At 30.0% G+C, this 14,254-nt stretch overlaps 1 long non-coding RNA gene across 1 annotated transcript; it reads right to left on the bottom strand.

Moving 5' to 3' along the window:
• Positions 1-7,828: 7,828 nt before the first annotated feature.
• On the bottom strand, positions 7,829-9,578 carry LOC130969946 (uncharacterized). Its single transcript, XR_009081964.1, has 2 exons — positions 9,260-9,578; positions 7,829-8,763 (listed from the first exon to the last, which is right to left on the bottom strand). It is a non-coding gene; the product is annotated as an uncharacterized LOC130969946 (long non-coding RNA).
• Between the last annotated feature and the right edge of the window lie 4,676 nt (positions 9,579-14,254).

Genomic DNA, 14,254 nt, shown 5'->3' with positions numbered 1-14,254 from the left:
TTATTATTATTAATTAAACGAATCATATTATAGTACTATATAATACGGTGTAAACTAGTATTTTCATGTAAAGTTATTAATTAAAAATTATTAAATAATTTAATATATTTGATTAAAGTTAAAAATATAAATATAGTTAATTTTTTGTGAAGTTCATAATTTAGAATTGTTAGATAAAAATTTAATTAAATTATTTAAACTATTTAACGATTTTTAACTATCAACTTCACATAGTAATACTAGTAGTTCTGAATGGTCAACGTAAAGAAACCCTGAAAATAATGACCATAGATTCTGAGATGGACAATATGTTTCAGAAATAGTAACGGTCATGATTAGTTTTGTGGTGTTGATGGGGATTACGCCTACGGGATAGAGTAGCGTAGCGTATATGGGTATCTTGTGAGTAATTGAGAACATCACTAATTTAGTAGTATCTTTAGTTTCAACTTTCAGGGGTAGCGTTATATTTGTTGATTTTCACAATACTAATATTTGATTTGATTTGATTTTAAATATAAATTGGATTGGATTATGCTTATATGATCTTCTGCTTTGTTATAATAACCAAACTAGAAAAGCTTATCAGACTAATGTAAATTGAACTAAATATGTTCTATGAAAAAATAACTATTAATGATATATATAGATTTGTTTAAAATTATCGAGATGGTCATAATACAATAACGCTTTGTTAATGGGGGTAAACTAACCTTCTGTCTGTAATAGATTTTTTCCTCGTAAACTTAGAGAATATTTTTTGTTTATTTACATGTGATTGTAATAAATAATGTATTTTAAAAATAATTCTTTAGTAGGCACAAATTATTGTAGCACGTGAAATATTGTTGTAATGTGTATAAAGTTGGTTAAGGACACAAAATAGAAATGTCAAATTATTAAGAAGAACAAGGTACATCATACCTGATAACCATAATAAGGAGAATAACAGAATGAATTCTCTTAATTGTTTTTTTAATTATTTTATTAAGTATGATATTTAATTTTTTTATATTTTTATTTTTAATCTTATTTAAAACAATGTATAATAAAAAATAATATTTAATAAAATAACTGAAAAAAATTAAAAAGATTTATTTTTGAGAATAATAAATAAAATTATCTTAAATATTATACAGTTTTTCTTTATTTTTTAAAAATTTATTTTGAATAAAAAAATGTTTTTTTATTTATTTATATTTTTTCTAGGATGAGATTTGAATATAAAACTTGAAAAATTGGAAACAATTTGACTATTACTAGGACTGACTAGGTCAAACTGCTTGTTGTTATTTATTATGTATTTGATTAAATATATTAAATAATTATATATTATAGATTTAATTATTCAGTTAGTCTTTATAATTTTATAAAATTTATAATTAAATTTTTATATTTTATAATTAAATTTTTATATTATTTTTAATTTTATAATTAAGTTATTTTTATGTCAAAAATATTAAAATTAGTGAAATATTTGTTTTAAAAAATATATGGTCAAAGATTTAATTAGATTTTTAATTATGAATACTTTTAATTTGCAGAAAAATATTCAGTTAATTCTAATATTTTTACATTAACAATGACCTAATTATAAAATTAAAAATAATATAAAAATTTAATTAAAAAAATATATAAAGAACCTTAATTATAAGTTTAAGAAAATTATAAAAACTAACAGAATATTTAAATTTATATTATATTTTCTAATTGATATATATAATTTAAAAAATTTTCAATTAATATTATTTTTATATTTAATTAATTTTATTTCTATTTGTATTGATTTATTCTTAAATTAAATATTTTTTATTATACAAAATTATTAAAATAAATATTAAATTTTATTAAACAGTAGCAGATAAATAAAAGAGTTCGAAAAGATGTTATATAATAACTAATAACTGATTAATCAGTTAATATAACAAGTGATGAGAGATTTCAACTACAGTTGAATGAGATATTTAGAAAAAAAATATTTCGCTAACAAAAAAAAAATTACCGACGTATATTTATTTAAAATTGTCCAACACCCATGTGATAATAATTTAAAACGAAAATCATTGTGCCATATTACTTATGCGTGACATAATCAATTTAATAATTAGCCTACAAACTTTAATCTATAATTTTTTATGTATAACGTAAGAGTATTATGATACAATAAGGAAATATAATTACAAGTTGTTTTCAATAATTTTGTGAAGGCTGAAATACGTGAATTATTGTTGATTTGAATAAAAAAATCTTGGAGCGGATGAGGGCCCTAAGAGGTAGGAAACCACAGAATAAAAAGTCAGAAGAGACGGAGAGAGAGAACTTTTGGTTTTGGTTTTTTGTTTCTTGTTTTTGTTGTGTTCTGAATGAATGAATGAGAGATTGGTAAGTGGAGGAATCCAAGTGTCGCTATCGGAGAGAATAAGGTACGGATAGGATTTCATTTGAATTTACGGTAACGCTATTGCTTCATTCGTGAAATACAATACTATTATAATTATATTATTATTTTTGTCTATTTCAAGTTCTCAACTAACCACGAAGCTACGTTCGTTGTGCTTGGTTTGGTACGGTTTGCACGGTTCGTTTGGGCTTCGTTCTTCGCCGGATTAGTGGATCCCACTTGTTAATGGGCCTCTATTGATGTTTAATAAAAACAGAATATAAGTCCAATTAAATTATATATCAGTTGGAGAAGGACAAATTAATATGTGGACGTGATTGATCAATTGATGACTACCTTGGTTTCCCATTGAGAAAATAATAAAAATATTCAACTTTCATATTATTAACGGGTTTTGGGATATTTTATTTACAAATATGTGTATGCTAAATGTATTTAGGTTTTACATTGTTATTATACATCTCTGAGTATACAGACCAAAAAACTATTAAGTATATAAACCGAAAGCGGTGTACTTTCATAATATATAAGAGAATATTTCATATTTCAGAGGCAACATTGACAGTTTGCATTTTGAAGTTTTTTTTTTTGGTATTTAAATAGGGCTAAAGCCCAAAATTTCAGAGTAAGGAAGTTCCTCTACAATCATCAAACAAAATTTGTCTCAAAAGTGCTGGTGGCACATCAACAAATTTTGAAGTTTTTCAATTGGTAATGGTAAGTTTTTTTTTTTGGAAGTACTAGACGGTTTGCACTTTATTGCTATTTGCTAGAGCCTAGTACTAATGGAGTAAAGAGTAAAAACAAAACGAAGCTGGCAAAATCTACTAATGCTTGCTTGGTCTATTTCATATTTTCATTGGTTGGTCTAATTGGGCTTATTAGTAGCAAAAGCCTAGTCATGTTTTCGAATGGGCCCAATCAGTTTATAAACGCTGTCATTTTATAAGTGCCTTCAGCTGATATTAAATGGGCCTGCTTCTGCACTTCACATATCGCCCTCGCTAAGAGAGCTTGCCCAATTGACCAAATTGGATATGAAAAAAACACGCAAATCAAGAGCACCAGATTAGAGAAAACTTCCTGACCCAATTAAAAAAATGTTTTTTGACAAAACTATGAGAGGACGTGACCAAAAATTAAAAACAAAAAAGCTCAAGAAGTCACCTGACATAAATGATCTTTGTCCTGCAATAGATGCACTCGGATTCAAGAATTGATTGAGGCCAATAACAAATAGAAACTTTAGGGCTTGTTTCTAAGAATAGGATAGGACAAGATACTGAGAATAGAATAAAATAAGACACTGATGGATAAAGATATAAAATTTTGTATTCTTATATTTTATTTGGTGATAAACTAGAATAAATTATAAAAATTTAATTTATTCTCATTTTTTTCATTCAAAAAATGAGATAAAAAATATAACAATAAAAAATATAATTATAAAAAATTAAAAAAAATAATGAAAGAAAAAATAAAAAATACGTTGTTTTTCTTGTTAGTGTCTCTGTGTCCTTCCTGTTAGGATGGACACAAAATACATTAATTCAGTGTCTCTGAACATATTATCTATATCTATGTCTTTTCTGCCAAATACAATTTTGTGTTTTAGTATCCCTATCTCAATGTCATATCTCTATAAACAAACGCAGCTTTAATATTAATTGCGTGAATGTATAGTGTATAGGAATATTCACGGATACGGATCATTCGATCATCAACCGACCAAAATTGTTCAAACCAAATTATACTAATTTTGTGCCTAATGGATAATCGGGTATCCAAACCAACCGGCTTATCCGATTAGGTTTAATTTATATTAATTCAAGAACATATTTACTCCTCCATTTGAGAGACCAAGAGTGACAAGTTCGACCATAATGAAACATGTGCGGACAACTATAAGTATGGCATTTGAGAAACAATCCCGTTATATTATTAACAGTATTTTTGTTAATTTTTACTAATTTTTATTTATAATGGTATTTAATAGAAGTGTCTTTGTGAATGCGTCTAATAAAAATATTTTTTTTATGATAGTGTCTAAAAGAACTATAAAAGTGTCTTTATATATATATTTTCTGGATGTATCTCTTTATATATGTGTTTAAAATATAATAATTAATTATTATTAATAATAAATTAACAGATAGTATATTAGTATCCTATACTTTTTTTTTTTTAAACATAGATAGAATAGGAGAAAAATAAAAGAGGAGCTAATGTGCATGGGCATGGCTAATGTGGGATATTGCCGGGCATATATATTGGAAAAGTAAAAGAGGAGCTTATTTTTTTGGTGAAAGAGAGTCTTAAAGAAGGAGACAAAATTTATACTCTTTGTAGGAATGATATAAAAAAATTCTCTTTTTTATATAGAATTTAAGTGAGTAATTATTTTCATTATGACTAATTATGTTGACATAATAATAGACCTCATCATAAATTGGATTTCTGTTTTATTATTGTTCGAAAAATAACGACTCAGTTGTTTCCCATCTCTTCTTGAGAAACAAGCGGGCTATTTCTTTGCAAAATTGTGCTCAATTTCATATGTGGCAATTCCGCCAAGATCTCTTCGTTAGTTGGGGGAAGAATCCACACGAATCGGATTTTTTGAGGAGCATATCGAGCTATTAACCATTTAATCTAAATTTATTTTTTATTTACAAAATATATAGTAAATTATTTTATATGGCAATATTGTTTAAAAATAAAGGGTTGTATGATATATAATAAAAAAAATATTTGTGTCATAAGTTTTATATTATTAAATTGTATTAAAAGTATGTTTACCGTCACAAAATTTAAAAATTGTAAATAACAATATAATAAATAATATTTTTTATTGTTAACTTTTAATTTAATTAAGCATATTTAGTGAATTTAGATGCTAGCAAAAATTAGTGTAATTTATTTTATTTTAATAATAAAAAGATCATTAAGTATGTATTGCTCATAATATAAAAAAAAATTAATTACAAATGGATATTGTTAGTATGACTAATTATGTAATATGTGAGTCATATTTCTGGAATACATTACAATTGTATTTTGGCTTACAATATAACACAATGAATATATTTTTTATTTGGAGCTTATTTATTTCATTGATTTCTATAATTTTATGAAATTTTTAATTAAGTTTTTATATATTTTTTTTTAATTGAGTCTTTGCTCTAAAGTTTTTTTAATTGAGTCTCTATACGATAAAAAGGACCTAATTAAAAAAAATTAATGCAGAAACCAAATTAAAAAAATATAAAGACCTAATTAAAAATTTTACAAAATTATAGAAACCAACAAATAATTAAACTTTTATTTGGATTTAACAAAGTTTACTATAATAGTAATAACAATAATAAATATGGATTAAAAGATTAAATGATTCAAAGTTCAAACAAAATAAAATATATAAACTGAAGCCTTTTATTGTAGTTGTTAAAGATCGATAAAAAAATAATTTTGTAGTGAGGTTTATCATCTTACTAAATTTAATTTTAATTAGTATAATTAGTCAATCAAAATTTTGACCTAACCACTTGCAGAAAAAATAAGGCCCTTGTACTTCTCCTGCAAAGAATACATATTTTGTCCCCCTTTAAACACTTGTCAAGCTCTCCAATGAACCAACACATATCTATAGGTATAGAAATTTTTTTCTTTCTACACCATAGAACTCACCTTGTCCTTATGGTAGCTTAAGTTTAATTTTAGATGATGATGTAAGAGATTGTGTCAACCCTAAAGTTGCTGCATTATAATTCTTTTTTGGGTGCTAAGTGTCGATGATATACAAAATATATATAATCTTATTTCTCTTCAATCCAAATTATAATATTTATTTAAATATAATTTTGATGATATATTATTCTTTTATTTTTTTATTACATATTTTTATATTAACTTTTTTTTATTTTTATAATTTTCTAGATTTTTTTTAATTGGATACACAATTACCAAAATCGATGTAATTCAAATTTAATTAGTTTGAATTCATTAAAAAAAACTATATCTAATCTGAACCAAATGGAATCAATTAAAATTTAACCTAATGTGATTCTTATTATTCGAATCACCCTGTTGCTTAAATACATCTAATGGGGTGCGTGATTATTGTGCTAACAAACATGGAAAACTAAATATTAATTGTTTATTAGCTAAAAAAATATTAAATCCCAATCCTTTTCCATTTTTTATAACAAGACCTAAGTTTCAGGAATAGTCGATTTTTCAATACAAAACACTAAGGGTGCTTAAATTTAAACCGATTTAAATTAAACCGTTTATTCAATCCAATCTAAATCGAAAACTGATTAAAACTGTATTAATTTGGATTTGATTAGATTCTATTTTTTGTAAATCACTAGATTGAATCGAATTTCGGATCTATTTTTCATAACCGATCCAATCCAATCCAAACCGCACAATGTGCTATAATATTATTATTTTATTATTATATTTATAATTATACTTATAACATGTTCAATTTGTGATACATTTTTCTATTATTCATGTATTATTATTATTTAATAAATATTTTATGTTCAAAATATTATTTATTTATTTATTTATTTTAACTAACCTATAATTTTATTTCTATTGTTATGTTATTGTTGATTTTTTTAAGATATTGTTAAGACTTGTTATGTCATTGTTGGTTATTTAAAATTTGATGTTGAAAGTTGTTATATGTATTTAATTTTTTTATTTAAAAAACCGTAAACCCAAACCGATCTAAACCGCTTGTAATCGGATCGAATTTTCAAAAAAATTCATCCAATTTAAACCGCACCGCACATAAATTAAGCGTTCGAATCGGATGATCTTTTTCCTTAAAACCGAATCAAATCGCACCACAAACACCCATACAAAATATCACTTCGGTGAAACTTATTGCTATCAAAATTTATAGATAATAGATAAATAAAAAAACAATCTAGCTACGTTATCAACAGTATTTTTGTCAATTCTTATTTATAATTGTATTTAATAGAAGTATCTTTATAAATATATCTATTAAAAATATTTTTTTATAACTGTGTCTAATAAAAATATTTTTATAAATATATTTTTTAAATGTATTTTTTTATACATGTGTTTAAAATATAAAAATTAATTATTATTAACAATAAATTAATAAATTAATAGATCGTATATTATACCCTATATTTTTTTATAGAAAAATTTTAACCCAAAAGATAACTACTCATTTAAGAGAATAAATAAATAATTGCTGTGATCACTAAAGGATATATAGTATACAATATATGCAAAAAACTTTGTTTGGTCGAGACTACGTATTCGTTTTATTTGAGAATTAAAGATCTAAGGCATGATTCTCCCAATAATATTTTTTTATACTAAAAGATTTACTAGAAATCTAGAACTACTGATCCATACCTTTATATAATAATGCAACACTATTTTGTAATTTCGCCTTGGATTTTTTTTTTTTTTTTTGGCAATCATCCACTCAAGGTTCTGAAAACCGAACCGGTCATCGAATCGCTCTAGCTACTGGTTCACTGGTTTAGAGGTTCAACCGATTCGACCGTAGTTAAACCAAAAAAACCGTTTTATAATAAAATAAATAAATAAATAAAATAAATAAATAAAGTGGTGGTACTACATTTGTACCGGCCTTGTTGTCTTGTTGGTAGTAAGACATACATAAACTTCAAATCTCTCTACATGGTAGTACTACATAGTTTTACATAATCATTTTGACTCTCATGCAATGAAATCCTGGACTAGGATGAGTTATTAATGAAGGTAAAATTGACACAGAAAGTGTGTTGTATCTTTGATTTCTTTGATCTACTTTGTTTTGATTTTCTTAATCAAATGATTGTCTTAAACCAATGGCCTGAACCCATACTTGATATGCAGTAAATAACTTCTTTCAAATAGACATAACCCTAGTAATAATTTTAGTTGAAACTATGATCTACCTACCATACAGAACAACAAAAAAAGCAATAACAAAACTGCTGACCAAAAATAAAAATACATATTAAGAACTGATTAATGAAAGTATGAAACCAAATACATGTTGATCCAACAAACTAAACCAAACAAAAAGGAGAAAAACTATGAAGAAAAAGATACAAACTAAACCAAACAAAAAGGAGAGAGAACAAACAGTATATACAGGTATACACAAACACACACACACACACACACACAAAATCAAAGAATCAACCAGCCATTTTATGCAGAACAGGAGAACATTAGGCCCACAAGAGAAAAGAGATGGCCATTGGTGTACATGTTTAGTCTCAGAGACTGAGAGACAGAATAATGTAAAATACTACCAGAACAATTCTAAGCAAACTTCATTATTCAATGTGTATATCCTGCAGTAAACCATTATACAACTAATGTGTATTAGAAGCGGGTGATACATATTCAACTATTAATTGTTTTCTTATTAGTGTAAACTCTAAGAGTTCAAACTACAGGTCCCTCTATAGGTGAGCCATAAATACTTTGAAACTTGAAAGCAAAAGTTTTAGAATAAAATTAATTTTGGTGTGTTGCTCTTACTCTTCTGCAAACCTTTTTCTAATTTGTTACCTTAGACATCTACGCTGAAGTCTGCAATTAACCTTAAAATTCAAAGTGCAACTCAATAACCCCTCTTGTATATTCAATATTTACTCTTCTCTTTGTTCCAATTTTACAAAAACTTCCAACAATTTTGAGATTTCACTTAAGAAAAAAGAGACTGAGAGACAGAGAATATTGATGTGCATGTTATGTGACAGTGTGACACTATTGGTTGGGAAGTTTTGGTGAATGCAAAGTTACAGCGACAAACACTGCACAACAAACTGTGAAGAAAATTTATACCTAGGGTTAGTGGAAGGGTCGAACAGAGTTGGCGGTGGCGGGAAAACACTGCGCGACGGCAAGTGGAGCTGGCGACGGCAAGTGGAGCTGGCGGTGGCTGCGATTTCGACGGCTGACCGCGACGGAGAGTTGCTGCCCGAACAGATTTGGCTGACGTTTGCTCCACGGACGTTGTAACGGCGGCGGTGGCTGGACAGAAGTTGCGCCGGAAGCTCGCGGTGGAAACTGGAGACTTGAGAACTGAGAGCGAGAAGTTAGAGTGGAAGGCTGGAGGCTCGAGAGGAGAGGGCCAGAGGAGTGAGTGGGTGGGTGACTAATTGGGTAGGGTTCCTTTCAGCATGGAAACGCAAAACGCAACGTTTTAGGCAAAATTTAGAAAACCGACCGGGTCACGGTTCGGTTTGACCGACCGGTTTCCGGCCGGTTCAACGGTTTAATTCCGATTCTTAAATTAGACGGTTTTGCCTTCTGTTCGAACCGTATTTGCTAACGATTCGCGGTTCGACCGGTTCGACCGGCCGGTTCGAACCGGTTTTCAGAACATTGCATCCACTTCTTTTTCCCTCGTAATTTAAAACAAAAAAAAAGGCCAGTTAGTATCATCATTAAAAAGTTGAAAAAAAATTATTTTAAATAAAGAACATTATAATGTGTTTTGACAGACATTATTAATGCTCGTAACACGCTCATTCCAATAATAGTTTTATTATTGTGCAATATAAATTGGTCAAATTACAAAGTAACTGAATTGTCAAATTATAAAATATTGTGCTTCTGTGTCATTTTATGTAGATTTAGTTGATTTGAATATTATTTTAAATTCATATAATGTTATGCAATATAAAAAATAATAGAGATATATGTGACTGGTATTTAAATGTATGTGATTAATATTTGAGTGTATATCAATTGAATTTGAGCGTAATTAGTGCTGTTGTCCTATATATAGTGTAACTAGAAACAGAGTATTATCTTGTGCTTTTGGTGTTATTTTATACATGTTTAGTTGATTTGAATATCATTTTGAACTCATATAATGTCATGTAATACAAAAAATAATAGAGATATATGTGACTGGTATTTAAGTGTATGTGGCTGGTATTTTGGTGTATGTGACTAGTATTTGAGTGTATATTAATCGAATTTGAGTGTAACTGGTGCTGTTGTCCTATACCTAATGTAGCTAGAAATAGAGTATTGTCTTGTGCTTCTAGTGTTATTTTATGCATGTTTGGTTGACTTGAATATCATTTTGAACTCATATAATGTCATGTAATACAAAAAATAATAGAGGTGTATGTGACTGGTATTTGGGTATATATAGTTGGTATTTGGGTGTATGTGACTAATATTTGAGTATATATCAATCGAATTCGAATGTAACTGTTGATGTTTTTATTTATTAATAATTTTTTTTCTTTCCAATAAAAATGCAAGCAAGAACTATAGTGGAAAAAAATCCAATGTAAGCACATATATGTTAGACCAACTCTATTTTTCATTGTATAAATATAGCTTATTTAAATGATTATCGTTTTGTTTCTTTACAGAAAACTAAAAATTTGAGATGCTCAACAAGATTATTGAATGAAAAGTTTCAATACATGAGCGATGAAAGAGAAAGTCATCGTCCGAGAATTGAGATTTGATGGTTTGATGCACATCCCTCCGATAAATCTACCACATAAACTCTTGAAGCAGTTGGCATATAGCTTTAATGTGATAAGAAACAAATTGGACACCCGACACGGTGAATTGTCCATCAACCCCGAAAACATAGGAGCTGCACTTGGCTTGAATGCATCTGGTAACTGATTGCACAAAACCTTTATATTTACATTCTTTGTAATATATTATTCTTTGTAATCTATTATTCTGAACTCATATTATCTCATGCAAGGTAGTGAACTCGTAGTTTTTATGTTGACTCGGAAGGCCAATATAAAATCGTAATTCGTAAAATCGTAAGACGAAACGTAAACATGACTCGTAAATTTTATAAGTCTCAAATAAACCAAATCAGTGAAATCTGAAATCACACATAATTCACAAATTATAACTAGTCACAATTCTTCACAACTCAAGTTCAGACAATAACACTAAACTAAATCCAAATAACAAATAAAACACCCAAATTGTTAGATGACATTCTTAATTCTAAATATATATCCTAACAATATATTAGATTCAAAATCTTAAGCGGCGCTAAGCCCACAACATAAAAATAAAAAAAAAAAGAAAATAGAGCAAATTAAAAAAAAAAAAAAACAGAGCAGAACATATGTATATTACATGCTAATGGCTATAATATATGCTAGCAAACCAGATTAATAACTAAGCAATGAAAATTGAAAAAATTAATAGAATTCATTTAAATTAAACACAACAAAACTAACACAAACACCACAAACACAAACACAACAAAGAAAATGAGGAGGAGGAGGCTAATAGTGAAGCAGTCAGTGACATCCAGCAATTCGAAAAGAAGAGGAGAGCTGCAACAGCATGACCAAACCACCTATGGTGCTTGAGTGATGGTGAAAGGGCAGCAGTGCAACCAAGCTACACTTACGTTGCTTTAGCAATGGCAAAAGGAGAAGAGAGGGTTGAAAGAAGAGAACGAGAGACATAGAAAATTGTCACATCAACCACCACCACTAGTACCCCATACTTTGATTTCAGAATTGAGAAGAGAAAGGATTCAGATGCAGAATGGGAGAGAGAGAGAGGGGAGGGGAACCTAGGGTTCCAATCCTTTTTAAACACAAATTGGGGATTGAGCTTGGGCTTGGGTTCGGATTGGGTGCTTACTGGGCTGTGCAAAACTGAAATTATAGACCAATTTTCTTCATGAGACGTGGGTCGTCATAAAACTCTCGCTTCCAACGAGTCTGTGATTTTCCTCGGTGTTTCTGCGCGGTTGCAACTCCACCAACACAGATAGCAGAAGCGCGATGGAAAGATGGAGCAGAAGCGTAGAATCATGCGTTTTTATGAGTAAAAACGCGATTTTGTCTACCTTGATCTCATGTAATCAAAAAATAAATTGAGGTGTACATGGCTGGTATTTTGGTGTATTTCAAGTGAATTAGAGATCTTATTTTGCTGTTTTTGTAAGGGATTTGTTTTCAAAAAAAATTAATTTTAAAGAGTTATCTGAGGAGGAAAAAGAAGTTTTTAGAAGGTTCCAGGGCAAAACATTGAAAAATCTATATTCAAAAGGGTTTTCATCATCTATATTCAAATAGCGTTCTTGTTGCCAACAACGATAAACAAAGTTTCTTTAGTTCACATGTCTCCAATTTTTCATATGGACAACATAAATGAGTGGAATTGTGGTAGTTATGTCCTCAAATTCATCATCAAGGGCATAGGCGATCACACTTGAAAAAGAAAAAATCCATTAATGGCTGCCTCTATGCCTTGATGATTGTATATTTTCCTGAAACAAAACACAGAAACAAAAATGCAGATGCAATCCCTGAACCTCCCTGGGTGAGGCATTGGAATAAGGAGTTACTGCTTCAGAGGATCAAATCTAAAATTGACGGTCATATAGTAACTAAACACAATCTTATCAGTGTTTGGGTGTATTTGTTTTATGTACATGGTGTAAACTAATGTTTTAACTGTTTCAGTGTATTGTCAAGAGGGCATAACTAAAAAGGAAATTGAAGACAATTAAAAAGGAAGAAAGGAGAAAAAAAAAGACAAAAAAAAGGACATTTCATCAGAGAGTGATATTGTTATTTTTTGGGATAAGTATGATTTTGGTCTCTAACGTAGAGGCCGAAAATTTATTTCGTCTCCAGCCTTTTTTTCGCTATAAAATGGTCCACAAGGTTTCAGTTTGTTTTAAAATCGTCCTTTTTACCAATTTTATTTTTTATTACTAAATTACCTCTCATTAAAAAAATTTAAAATAAAATAAATATAAAATAAAAAAAAGAAAGAAAGGGATAAAAGAAGCAGGGTGGGTGGGGAGAGAAAGAAAGAAGGGGGGAGCGAGAAAGGGGGGAGGGTAGAGGGGGGAGAGAAGGGGGACGCCATGCCGCCTCCCGCCGCCCGCCGTCCGCCGCTTCTTTTTCTTCTACTTCCCGCCGCACCGCTGTCCGCCGCTTCTTCTTCTTCTTTTTACCGCTGCCCCACCGCAGCACCGCTGCCCGCCGCTTCTTCTTCTTCTTCTTACCGCCACCCCCACCGCCTTCTTCTTCTTACCGCCGCCCCTACCACCGCACCGCCGCCCGCCGCTTCTTCTTCTTCTTCTTCTTCTTCTTACCGCCGCACCACCGCACCATCGCACTGCTGCCCTGCCATCTGTGATCCTGCCACTGCCCACCCGCTTCTTCTTCTTTATACTGCTGCACCACCGCACCGCCGCCCTATGGTGCGCGAAATTGTGAACAATACTTTTTCACAACTCAAATAATCCCCGGTAATGGCTCCAAGAACTTGGTGGCTCAATACCATGGCATTACACAACTTCGCACAACTAACCAGCAAGTGCACTGGGTCGTCCAAGTAATAAACCTTACGTGAGTAAGGGTCGATCCCACGGAGATTGTTAGTATTGAAGCAAGCTATGGTCATCTTGTAAATCTTAGTCAGGCAAACTCAGATGTATATGGTGATGAACGAAAATAACATAAAAGATAAGGATAGAGATACTTATGTATATCATTGGTGTAAGAGCTTCAGACAAGTGTATGAAGATGCCTTCCCTTCCGTCTCTCTGCTTTCCTAATGCCTTCATCCAGTCCTTTCTTACTCCTTTCCATGGCAAGCTCGTGTAAGGTCTCACTGTTGTCAGCGGCTACCTCCCATCCGCGCAGTGAAAGCTAATGCACACACTCTGTCACAGTGCTGCCAATCACCGGTTTGGTTCCCTCCCCTACCGGAATAGAATAACTCTTTTGCGTCTGTCACTAACGCCCAGTAGGTTACAGGTTTGAAGCACGTCACAGTCATTCAATCATTGAATCCTACTCAGAATAC

This window comes from Arachis stenosperma, chromosome 3, assembly GCF_014773155.1.
Source record: "Arachis stenosperma cultivar V10309 chromosome 3, arast.V10309.gnm1.PFL2, whole genome shotgun sequence".
NCBI classification, from domain to species: domain Eukaryota; kingdom Viridiplantae; phylum Streptophyta; class Magnoliopsida; order Fabales; family Fabaceae; genus Arachis; species Arachis stenosperma.
Note: the sequence above shows the minus strand (reverse complement) of the source record. Positions and strands in the feature narration are given on the sequence as shown.